The sequence below is a fragment of the Octopus bimaculoides genome, chromosome 4 (assembly GCF_001194135.2).
Source record: "Octopus bimaculoides isolate UCB-OBI-ISO-001 chromosome 4, ASM119413v2, whole genome shotgun sequence".
In the NCBI taxonomy this organism is placed as follows: domain Eukaryota; kingdom Metazoa; phylum Mollusca; class Cephalopoda; order Octopoda; family Octopodidae; genus Octopus; species Octopus bimaculoides.
This window is the reverse complement of record NC_068984.1, coordinates 72,358,245-72,371,311: the sequence shown is the minus strand read 5'-3', so window position 1 is coordinate 72,371,311 and position 13,067 is coordinate 72,358,245.

The window sequence follows — 13,067 nt, the reverse complement described above, 5'->3', positions numbered from 1 at the left end:
TAACTCTAACCCTAACCCTAGGGTTAGGGTTAGGGTTAGAGTTAGGGTTAGGGTTAGGGTTAAAGCAAATTTAAAATGAAAAAAGCAAATAAAACGAAGAATCGTCTGTTTATGTAGTCGGCACTTAATGTATATCGGCTGAATGGACGTCAGTGATTGGTTGAAATTATCGAAATAAGACAATTTTTTACATGAAATAAATTCGAATATAAAAATATTTTTCTGTTCTATAACACAAAATAGATAAGTATACGAAGTTTGAAAGTCTTTCGGTACCAAAAACACTACGTAAAACATTAATGAAAAATGTGGCCCCCGTTTTAAAAAAGATCCAAAGAAGCCAATAAAGGAAGTGCGATATTAGTGATGGACACTGAGTACTATAAATATTTAATAATCTCTCTTGGGAAACAATATTTACTATGAGAAGATAGTAAAATAAAACCCACAGAAGACAGTTAAAAACTTATCCGCCTTTCTTCAAGTACATGCAAAGGGCCTCACTGAAAACGAAATTGACTATCCAGTTTTAAATACAGACGAAGTATTTTTTTACGGATTACCTAAAATGCACAAACATTCACATATTTGTAAAGCTTGCATAGAAGAAAATGCAACCGAAATCATTGAAAATATATTATCTAATGCAAGACTATATCCATTGACAACAGAACCAAAAATGAGAAGATGTGGTCGCCCTAAATGTGGCATATGCCCCCATCTTTTGAAGGGTACAGAGTTCAACTTTAAACAAGGCGAAATTTTTAAGATAAGATCAAATTTCACCTGTGCCACGGAAAACCTCATCTATGCCGTCACCTACTTAGGTTACGGCAATCCTTATATTGGCCAAACAGGAATATCACTCTGTCGAAGAACAACTCAGCACAAAGAGCAAATCCGCTACCCACAATACAGAAAATTACAGGTCAGTGAACACATAGAAAGGTGTGCTAGGCACATTAATCCTAACTTCCAAATTGTCCTTTCATATCAATGTTCACAGAACAGCTCAGTTCAGCAAAGAATGAGTAAAGAAGCAACTTTCATTAATAAATATCCTCCACAACTCAACATGAACACATAACATTATATACAACACTACTAACTCATTAATACCACTAATTCCCATACATTCCATACACCATTCATATTACATTACTACATCTAACTTAATTGCACCACTCCCAGTACTCCTTACATAACTTGCATATCATCTTTTTACTCAGGTACTAGTAAACCCGACACCGTTTGGTAATTGTTGCGCATTCAAAGCCAGTGAACAGCAGTTGACGAAACCAGTATGACTTTGAATCACTTTAACAATTCGAAATAATGAGATTTATTCCTCTTAATTGTACCGCAGTTAATCTAATTGTATATATTTACCGTTACCTTTATTGTTTTATACCCAATGTGCATTTTCGCTTTTCTCTTCTTATTTTCCTCATACTTCTACCACGTATAGTTTATTTTTCTCTTTTAAACCTATCTGTACTATATATACATACATACATATATGTACACACACACACACACACACACACACACACACACACACACATATATATATATATATGTGTATGTATGTATGTATGCATCACAACAGTTTGATTAAAGTTCGTTGGTAATCTTGACTTTCAAGTGTGATGCTATCGTCAGTCATCTTGAATTTGAATGACAGAAGTCGATTGTTATTACTGTAAGGTAGGGTGCGATTGGTCGAGGAAGGTCACGCGGTGCCGTGGTTTGATGTTGGTGTGTGGGTAACACTTATTTGGAAAACAGCGCATGGCGAACAAGAAATTGACCAAATGGCGATTAGAAAACTGTCAGGTTGTCGAGGGGTGGGTAGTAGGAAGCAGCGATATATATACATACATATGCTTATATACACACACACACACACACACACACACACACACACACACACACACACACACACACACACACATGTATATATATTAATATATATATACGCATATATGTGTATATAAACTCCTATGTGCACATATACACACACACGTCACAAAGACGCACAGTCACACACACTCTATATATATGCATACCAGATAACGTTTGGTTTCAGATCAGGTCTTACTTCTGTGCGCTAGGTAGTGAAAAAAATTTTAGTGTTATGTCGAGACATTCATCCAACTGAAATAAGAGATTTTTGGTATGTTGAGAACTATCACCTTTCCAATCGTTTCTAGACGCAACGCTTGAAGTTTATGGAATCAACTTTACCTTCTTCCATTTGTGGGCGGATAAATCTTTAAAACATTAGGAGTAGTGCAGGTAAAGAAGAATTTGCATCGGTGTATTGTTATGTTGTCTGAGCACGATTTGTGTTTCTGTTGGCCGCTTAACTTTGAAAGATATTCAAAGTTGAAATTGGCATAATTTCTTCCTATGTTGGTGGTATATCTTTCATATTGTACAAATAAGAGAGAGATCACGGCGGCACTGGTGACTTTAGAGACTGAGCCTTTTGTAACTATTCCAGTCTTAGTTCTTTATTTTGTCGTTTGTGATAGACTTCTGGTTCTTAAATTGCCAAAATACTTTGAGTTGGTTAGGGAGTCACAGACGCTGTTGAAACTTTATCACGAAACATTTGGTATGCGTAGGTTGTAAATTCTTCCAGAATGGATAAATGTATATTTGAATTCGAACCGCTTTTTCATGTAATCAGAAACATTGGGTTTGCCATCATTCATTATGTCGGTATTAATGGTGTTATCGTTAATGCTAGTAACAGAGGTAGCTATTATGTTAGTTCTTAGTACTATAAGTATGTATGTTCTTAATTAATTTGTTCGCATCCTTCTCATTTTCATTTTCTATATGTCGTAATTGTTGAAGTTGTTCTCATGGCTGTTTATTGTTAATGTAGTTGTAATTGGTAATTACATAAGACTTCAATAGTTGGTGTAACTATTTGGTTAAAATTAGTGAAAGCCATCTTAAATTTATTGTTGAAACTATCGGTTGCCTCTCGCCGCCTTTCTTAAAGATATAAATTTCATAATGAGCACGACCACCACCTCGGACACCACTGCCGCCGCCAGGCAGTGGCGGTAGCGATGATAATGATGATGACGACGATGATTATGATGATGATGATGATGATGGTGATGACGTTGTTTATATTTAAACTATTGATTACAGAAATATTTAAATAATTTCGTTGATGTCCTTACTAAAATTACTGACATTTCAGAAAATGATGGCTTCTTAAATGTCTGTTTTTGACGTTCAAAATATGGTTAGAAGAAATATACATACATGAACACACACACACACACACACACATAAACACACACACACACACACACATATGTATATATATGTGTTTGTGTGTGTGTGTGTGTGTGTGTATTATATTATATTTTCACGGTGACAGAATTGTATATATGTAGGTAGATATTTAGATATATACTTTATATAAACTTCACCAGCTAACACCGCTTTTTATACTTCTCTCGTCATTTAATTTTTAAGCCACAAATTACATATATTTTAAAATCTAATTTTTGTTATTTTTCATTTTCTATTCTTCACAAAACAGACTTTCTTGAACAATTACTCTGAACTATTTAACGTCCACAAAACAATGACTGCATTTTGAAATGCTGGACTTACATTGTTCACTTCAGTATCCCGAACTACTGGCCACTCTTTCTTCACTAATTCATCCCCTAGAAATTAATCTATCTGTCTCTTCTCCATCCATCTTGCTTTTGAGTGCGCTATCAGAGTTGTACGCATGCATGTTGAAATATATCCTATCAATTCCAAACACGCAGCCTCATGATTCAGCTAGTCTCTTTTTCTTACTTATTTGTTTAAAAAGATTTTTGTTTTTTTATGACTGAACTATGAAATTAGCGGGAAATTAAAAATGTGAAGGTGCGTGGTCTAGTGATTAGGGGGTCGCACTCACGATCGCAAGATCGTGGTTTAGGTTCCTAGACTGGGCGGTGCGTTGTGTACTTGAAAATAACCCTTCATCTCACGTCGCATTACAATCATTTCCAGACTTGATGTGTGGTACACTATACACCTCTTAAGGCAACATAGATTTGATGGCAGCATAGATTTGATGTAATGCACATATAATTGATTACTATTAACAAGTCATTTGTGTGGGTGATCAGCAAAAAATTGCGGAATCGCGTTTCTCTCACTACGACAGACTCACTATTACACATGCACACACACACACGCACACACATATGTATGTATGTATGTATGTATGTATGTATGTATGTATGTATGTATTTATACACCTACATACCTATAGACATAAGTTTATGTAATTACCATGTGCCGTATTCGATTTCAAAGTTATGCAGAGTCCATATTTCGACTTTGTTTACAATTTCATTTACTTCGTTATTAATAATAATAACCCTCTGCTAAGCTCACGTTTCTTCTTCACTTAACATATCATCCATTATATTTTATTTCCTTTCCATATGCTTCTAATATATAGTTTCTTACTGCCGGTCTATGATTTGAAATATTTTATTCTCAGGAATAGCTTTGGCAGAAGAACCTCGCGCCTCATTACTGCATATGACTGCATCTTATTTTATGATATTACTAAAATACTTTTAGTAATTTCTAAAATATTTTTGAAATGTAGTCTACTGTTATATAGTTCCGGCTATAAATTCATTGGATCACTTAATAGGTGAGGAGCATGGATCTTGCTGCATTTATCTTCTTTTATTTATCATATTTAACACTCCACTAAGAATCTGAAATATAAGCATGAGATTTGTTAGTGTCAATTTCTAAGCCTTCTGCGATGGTAATCATTCGTTAAAATTTATGATATTCTGAATGAAATGTGATAAACTAATACAAGATAGGAAGAAATGTGTTTGTTTTTGCATTTTTTAATGATGTAAAATATCTTTATTTATATTATTTTATAGTTAAATTGTTTCCAATTTTTTAAAAAATATCTACTCAATATTGATAAAATCTTATTCTGAATAAACTATTTTGATTTTATTTTTGCATTATATATTTTAAATTTTTATTACGGTAGACATTTTATGGGTTCCAATTTAATTATTTTCTCTCATTTTATATTTATATTTTTCTCCTCATATTTACATTTGTCAGTATTTCCTAGAGTTTTTTGCCTTTCAGTATCTCAGAAAGAAAATGTATATAAATGAAAAAAATATCCATCTATCTTGGACATCATTATAAATGGATTTACAAAAACGCTGTATTTATAATTTATTAACTATACTTGATATAGTTCTTAATTCTATTTTAATTAAAAGCCTTGCTAAGCATAAGATATCAGAAAGTAAATGATGAATTAATGATTGAAACTCACATCATTGATTTTAATTTTTTATCGCTACTGAAAACGGATGGACCATCATGTAATTGAACTGGAAGTGTCTCAGCACTTTACTGCTGGTCTTACTAAATAGGTGAGTCCAATGTAAATCACGGTATGGACGGAACCTAAATTTGGTAGGTGATATAGAAACTGTTACAAGTCATTTCGTATTCTGAATTACTATATGTGACATAATACCTGACGTATAATACTGAGGTAGCAGAATAATCAAAAAGTAATTGTTTAGTTGTTCAAAGAAGTTATCAGCAGAAATGTGATATGTACAAATGTGACCAAATGTATTTCCTTCTACATATCTGTCTTTCTTGAAACTCACTCTATTACTTACTACTTAGACTAATTAACGTCTCTTACCGATAATACTCAGTGATTTGTGTGTTGATAGTACTTATAGTGAGGTCGGTGAGCTGGCAGAAGCGTTAGCAAGCCGGACAGAATGCTTAGCAGTTCAAATTTCGTCGAGGTTACCTTTTCTTTCCATCCTTTTGGTACTGATAAAATAAATACCCGCTGAGCGCTGGGGTCGATGTTACCGACTGAGTCCATCTCCCGAAATTGCTGACTTTGTGGCAATATTTGAAACCAATGTTATAGGTAAAACAAAGATGGAAAAACATTATCCAAAATAATTCAAATACTTTTTAAAATTATCCTAATTTGTTTGTACCAAATAGCAGGCTGGAAGATGTATGAAAGTATGAGCCTGATCTTTAAATGCTGAAAAATCTGTGCACTGCACCAGATTGTGGTGACGGGAAATTGCAGTACTAAGACGAAGGATTAAGACGTTTATTTTACAATCACGAAGTCACTCACGCAAGTCTAACTGAAGGACACTGATCGATATGTTGCTAAAATCAGTGAGTTTGAATCTGTGTAGAAGTGCTTAGAATGGCTTTCGCCAGCAATTCAGATTCAGTAAAGCTACCCCGAGATTTATGAATTAAGTTTGCTATTAAATCAAATGTCTAGCCTCCTCAAGTTCTATTTAACAGTAGTTCTGCTTAGGGTTCATGTGAAGGGTACACATTCCTGTGGAATACATAGGAATCTCGCACACTAATTTAAGTAGCAAGCTGTTCCTATATTCAAATAACTGAGAACCCATTACCGAAACCCACGGAGTTCTATTAATATGTTATATATGTTTAAATATATAAAACCTATTTAGGTTTTTATACTATAATATCTATGTTTGAACATTGTAAAATCATATATGTTATAATATTCGATTCTGAAGATCACACATCTTATAATATGCAATTTGTTGAATATTTACACATTCGAATTGAATCCTCCGTCCTACAAGAATCTGTTTCCACCCAACTAAAAACGGTCAATTAAAATTTTTAAAATGAATCGCAAACTTAAAAGCAGAACTGATTCTACAATCACCCAATATTGTAGATTTGTAACATTTAGACCTCGCAAAATTACTAGTTAACATATTTAAAAAAAAGTTATATAGAAATTAAATATAAAGAATAGAGATTTTGGAAAGTGTTCGTTGATACGTATGCTCCTTGAAATGAGATATCACTCTAGACAACAATAATAGCAAGACAATGAGTATCTGAATTGGCACTTAAAAGGCAATATATGCCGTTCTTATATTTCGAGGAAATTAAAATAATCATAATAATTTAGGTAATTATCGTTCTCGTAGTAAATAGAAAAACAATCATAATTGAAACGAAAGAGAGTTATTTGTGCGAACCTTAGTTGATACTTACTTTTCATATTTTTTTTAATGAGACTTTGGCTATATGTTCCACGCAGGCTTAATTTTAATGTAAACTGCTTATATGTGTTCATTAAGTTCTAGATTAAACGCCAACAAATTGATGTATTAAAGATTTGCTGCAACATATACACCTACCGTTTGTAGGTAACACCGTGTTGGCAATTAATAAAATTACGATTGTTTTAAACAACTGACCATTAAGAAAATTATTCCAGAATTTCAGATACATTTACTTTTCCTCTTTAACATTGATATTCATGCTATTAAAGCAATACTGATTTACTTTAATATTCAGATTGTTGATACCACTACAGCGTATTCTAATTTTTTCTAGGGTCAATCAGTGCTCATAAATTCACTGAATCTTCCGTAGATAGCAGAGGGAAGGTAGGAAGTTGTCCGGAAATGACGCATTCCTTCGCCTGACTGCTTACAACAGAATTGACTCTACTGAAGTTGCGTTTCAACAGTTGGCTTTGTTGAAACGGTCATCGAATATTTTTAGCACTAAGAACAACTCTTCTGCCGATGAAATGCTGTGTAATCTTGCAAGCATCACCCATAATTATATGGAGGAACCGAATCTATATTCTGCTCCCCCGAGTTTTATGCGAAATGAACCAACTGCAAAGCGATCCCTTGATCCAGGCTGCTAAGCTTGCGTTCGAACATTCCAAGTTTTCGACATCTTTGCATACAATTAATTCTCAGAAAATATGCGTTTTATTAAAGTTGTTTCACTCACATTGAGTTTTAGAAAATTATTTTCACATAAGACTTTTAGACTTACAACGAAAATGTTTTGGAAAATTAATAGCAAAACACTCCGAATTTATATGCAATTGTTGGTAATTAATTACTCTGCTTTGATAATTTCTCAAATTCAATATACTCTTGCTGTGCTAAATGCATTATATTCTGATTATTACCATGCAATATATTCTAATTAACGTATATATTTTGTTTGCTTATTCATTCAGATGAATAGCGTTCTTGGAAAGTGCGAAAAGTATTTCAAAAGGATGATTGTTTTGTGTTGCTGAAATCAAATAATCGAAATTTTATAATGAAATAAGTAAAGCGACACCAAGTACAGCCTTTGATAGTTGTAAAGTTTTTACTGTCATAAAAGGTCATTTCTTTCTTTTTTTTTGGCAAGTTTTTCCACGTGCTGGTTTAGTCAGATAAGATCCATCTAATTATGTATTTGTGTGCACGTAATATTCTATCGTTCGTTGGTCATAATAAGATGAATTTAATCTTTTGTGTTGGAGGTGGATGCATGTTTTAAAACATTGAGGCATTTGATTATTCTATACTGATTGCTTATAATTTATTTAGAAAGAAAACCAGTATCCTGCCACTTTATAAAACATCTAAGACTGAAGAGAAGAGACTATCCTAAAAACAGAGGTTTGAGGTTAATTCTTGTCACTGAGTGGCTTCCGCTAAATGCAATCAAGATGCCATGTAGTGTTGGTAAATTGGGCGATGGTTTATTTCAACCAATGAGGACTGAAATCAGAACTCAAAGAACTTGGTTGCACACATGAGGCGTCAGCATCGGTTATCATACAGTCAAACCAATCAATTGGTACTCCGTTTATCGACACAAGTATTAAACAACAAGACTGAATTCGACGGGACATGAATTTAATCCAACGAGTAGTGGAATATACCAGGAATTATTCCCTTCTATATTCTAATACTGTGCCAATTAATGGCATATGATATATTTGTATACCACATGGTTTTATTTTGAGCTGACATGCTTCGATATTGACAAATAGATGTGAATTAAGACACAAATATTTCTTTAGCATATTCCATATTTTAGATGACTGACTGTGAAGATGCGTGACTTAGTGGTTAGAGGTATTCGGCTCACATTCTTAAGGTCATGTGTTCGATTTCCGACAGCATGTTGTATCCTTGAGCAAGACATTTTATTTCAAGTAGCTCTAGTCCGCTCAGCTGGCAAAAATGAGAAGTACCTGCATTTCAAAGGACCATCCCTGTCACATTCTGTATCACGCTGAATCTCATTAAGGGAACTACATTAAAGGAACGTGTTTCTGTGGAGGGCTCAGTCACTTGCACGTTAATTTCAGGAGCAGGCTTTTCCGTTGAGGGTATCAACTGGAACCGAAGGAGCGCCAGCAGTAGGTGGCTGGTAATCCGGAAACGAGAAGGGTGAAGCTATCTTTCTGTTGGGTACAATGTCTATTTTTGATAATATACTCATTTTAATTAATTCACTTTGTTAGTTTTGAGAAACTTTTATGGCAAAAATGCTTGTTCCGTTTCAGAAACGTGGTCCAAATATTTGAAACAATTGCTGGTTTTAACATTTTCCTACTCTGCATATACTGTCTCTGAAAGGCAGTTTAATACATAGTTATGTCTCATTTTACGAGGACCTTCTTTAAGAGAGCCCGGGTTCACAAGTTTTATTTTTCTAGCAAAAATCAAATTTTGGACGAATTGCAAAAGTTTCTTCTACTACAACAAATGCTTCTGCGTGTTACCGACAAATTTATAGAGAACGATGAGAAAAAAGCTTGTAAGCAAACAACTCCAGACTTGTTTTTTAAAAAGAAATCTACACGTCCGCCTAGGAGTGCTTGTGAATCGGTGATCATGTCCACAAACGATGGTGTGCGCGAGTCTAGTGCACATGAAAGTGATTCATAAAACGATTATAATAATATTGTTGCATTTAGTGATGGCTGTATTTCTTTGCCAAATAAACACACACACTATATATTCGTTCTTCACTCGTTTATTACTGTTCTTATTCTAACTCATGTTCATTGTCTGGACATTTTCCAACACATCTGTGACCTCTTCAGCAACAATTTACGTCTTCGAGTGTCCTCTTGCTCCACTTATTTCATTCTGTTCGTCTACGATGTATTTCCTTACATTCGCATGCGTTTGCGTCCGTGTTTGCGTGTGTGTACGTGTGTGTGTGTGTGTGTGTGTGTGTGTGTGTGTGTGTGTGTGTGTGTGTGTGTGTGTGTGCGTGTGTGCGTGTGTATGTTTGTGTCATTGTTCTTAGTAGTACTATGACCTTCCCCTCAACTCCATTCCCTCCTCCGTTGTCGCTGCTGCTGTCCTAGGGCCTGAAATTTTGTACAGTTCCTATCTCTCCGTTTGTGTGTTCGCCCACGATGGTGCCGTCGTGGCAGTTGTTATTGCCATCGTTGTCACCGCTGTTGCTGTTGTTTTTAGTCGTATTGTTGATACTGTTGCGGCTCCCTGTGAAGTTACTGTGCGTGTGTTTGTGTGTATATATGGGTTCGCTTCCTATGTTGTTTGTATCCGTGCTTTTATAGAAATTTATTTATGTGTATCTGTCTCTATTTCTTATATTTATTTTTCTTTTTTAAATTTTTCCTTACCTATCTCTATTTCTTATATCTATCACAGGTATGTGCATATATGTCTATTGTGTGTTTATTACCCTGTATGTATCTGTTTTATTTTACTTTCTTTTTCCCTCTCTCTCATCCCTTCTGTCTTTAGTCGTCATGTTGTATGGTGCTGTGGTGGGTGTTACTGATCCATTCGGGATTTCTATTGAGGCTCAGTCTGTCTATTATAATGTATGTAGCCATTGTGATCTGTCTAAGCGCCATGTCATGTCTATGCGCCTATAATACCTAAACCTCTATTCTATTGATCGAGCCTCTGTGTTCTGTTTGAGTGTGTTGGTAGGGTCTGCCTCTTCTTTGAGATCTCACCAGTGTTCACATATACGCTCCCGTATGCTACGTACAGTTTCTTCAATGTAAGTAGTTTTCATGTTTCTGCACAATCCCTCAGTACATCGGAAGCTATACACTATATCTCTAACTTTAGTTAACCTGTGGGTTCATCTTACATACAGTACAATTTCTCCCCCTACATGGGGACTTATCAAAGGGATAAGTTCTACGGATCAGGAATTTTACAGGGGCACCATTCCTTTCTACTACTTTATTCCGTAAATTAGCGTTACTTAATGTTTTCTAAAAAGGTATGCTAGTTCTTTGCCAAAAGTAGCATCAACGAACATGAGACTGATATTTTTGTTGGCATACCATGAGTTGGCATCATCCGTCTTATTTCTGGTCCTTTCTGTGCTTTTTCTGGATTTAATCCTGTATAGTGGGCAGATCCCCTTAGCATCACAATCTATGATGGTTTTGTACTTAGTCCTGGATCCTTTATACCCTCTAATCCTGTCTTTTTGTAACCAGAGAACTGCATGCGGTGGATGAAGTGAACCATGTGTCATTCCAATTCCATAGGGTCGCACATTCGAAACACATTCCTCACCACACTTACCAAGTCAACTATAAAGACGTTGAACTTGGCGTTGTCAGCAACAGCTGTGTTTGTGTGAACAAGGTACATAGAGGCCATGGGTCTGACTGAATAGGAGCGAAGGCACTGGACCTTACTGTTCTTAGTTTCTAACCAGAGTTCCGTGTCTAAAACGGTAAGCCATAGTTACGGTGCTTGTTAGGATAGTCTATCGTTAGATTTATACGCTGGTGGATTGAGTTAGCTATTTGCTGTATGCTCTCTATAGTGTTAGCCTCTAGATCATCAACATTGTTTTGTAAGGGTGCTTTGGCTACTATGTTCAGATCATCCACAAAGCGGGAGTACATGGTTAGGATTATGGAGAGCTCTGCTAATTTTCCTTTAAGTTTCCTATTTCACCATACCATAAATAGGTTAGCGGCATCACCAGTGATACTGACACCGAAGGCTACACCTTCCTCTTGGGTGTATATCTTGTCATAAAGATTACATAAGTGGCCCTTAGGTGTGGTCATGTTACTCGCAACCACCCCATTTAACCCGATCATCGTTTTCGGGGTTACGTAGACCTCTGGGCTACCCGTTCTATTTCTCTCTAGGGGTCTTCTTGGCGATAGAATTTATAGTAGGGGTCTACCTCTTACCAATTCTAGTGGGGCAGAAACGACTAAGGTCATGTTTATCTAAGTAATCATTGTTGCATGTCAGTCTCAGGAAGAGGCTCAGTTCTTATGTGATAACACCACGAAACACCACGTGACTCTCACTGATCACCTCCACACATTTCTCCACAGAAAAATCAATATCAATGGATTGGCATAGGTATATTACGTCCATACTGACAATTATGCATCTCCTCAGGACGTAAACATGGTTCCATTCATTGATTCTGCCGAGGAGCTCCTCTGTGCTATCACACACATCTGGAGAGATTTTGATCAGAGGGCGTATCGTCATAAAGAGGAGGGACGAGATCAGGTAGTTGTTCGCAACATTGGCTCCACAGACCGGTTTCGTTGGTTGTCCTGTCACTATGTCAGCGGTCGTCTTATGGTCCTTGTGTAGCCCATACAGTCCCGGGATCTTGTTATTAGTGACCTGGAAGTTGTATGAGCATTAAGCGTCTTCTCTCTCTCCTAATACTCCCGTATTGTCGTTTCCTTCATACTGGTGATGTGGGTTCTTTTAATTATAAATGATTTTGACATTCTTTTTTCGTTGCATAAAATATTTTGACAATTTATCGTTGATAAATTGCTATTTATTCATTATCAATTTTATAAGTGAAATATTTTTCCGGGAATTAATTAAAATTTATAATATTGCTACTATGGGAAATTATTGCTCTGTTTTACGCGTTTTCGTTTTACGAGCGGTTTCCGGGAAAGATTAACTCGTATACCGAGGCATCATTGTAGTTTATTTTCTTTTTTGTTACTATCTAGAAGAATAAAATTTCACTTCAACAATTAGATAATTTGCATTCTCCCCACTTCCTCTTTCTTTATACTTAAAATATATATTCACACACGCACACATATACATACATACATACATACATATATATGTAAATGCGCATATATATATATATATATATATATATATATATATATATAT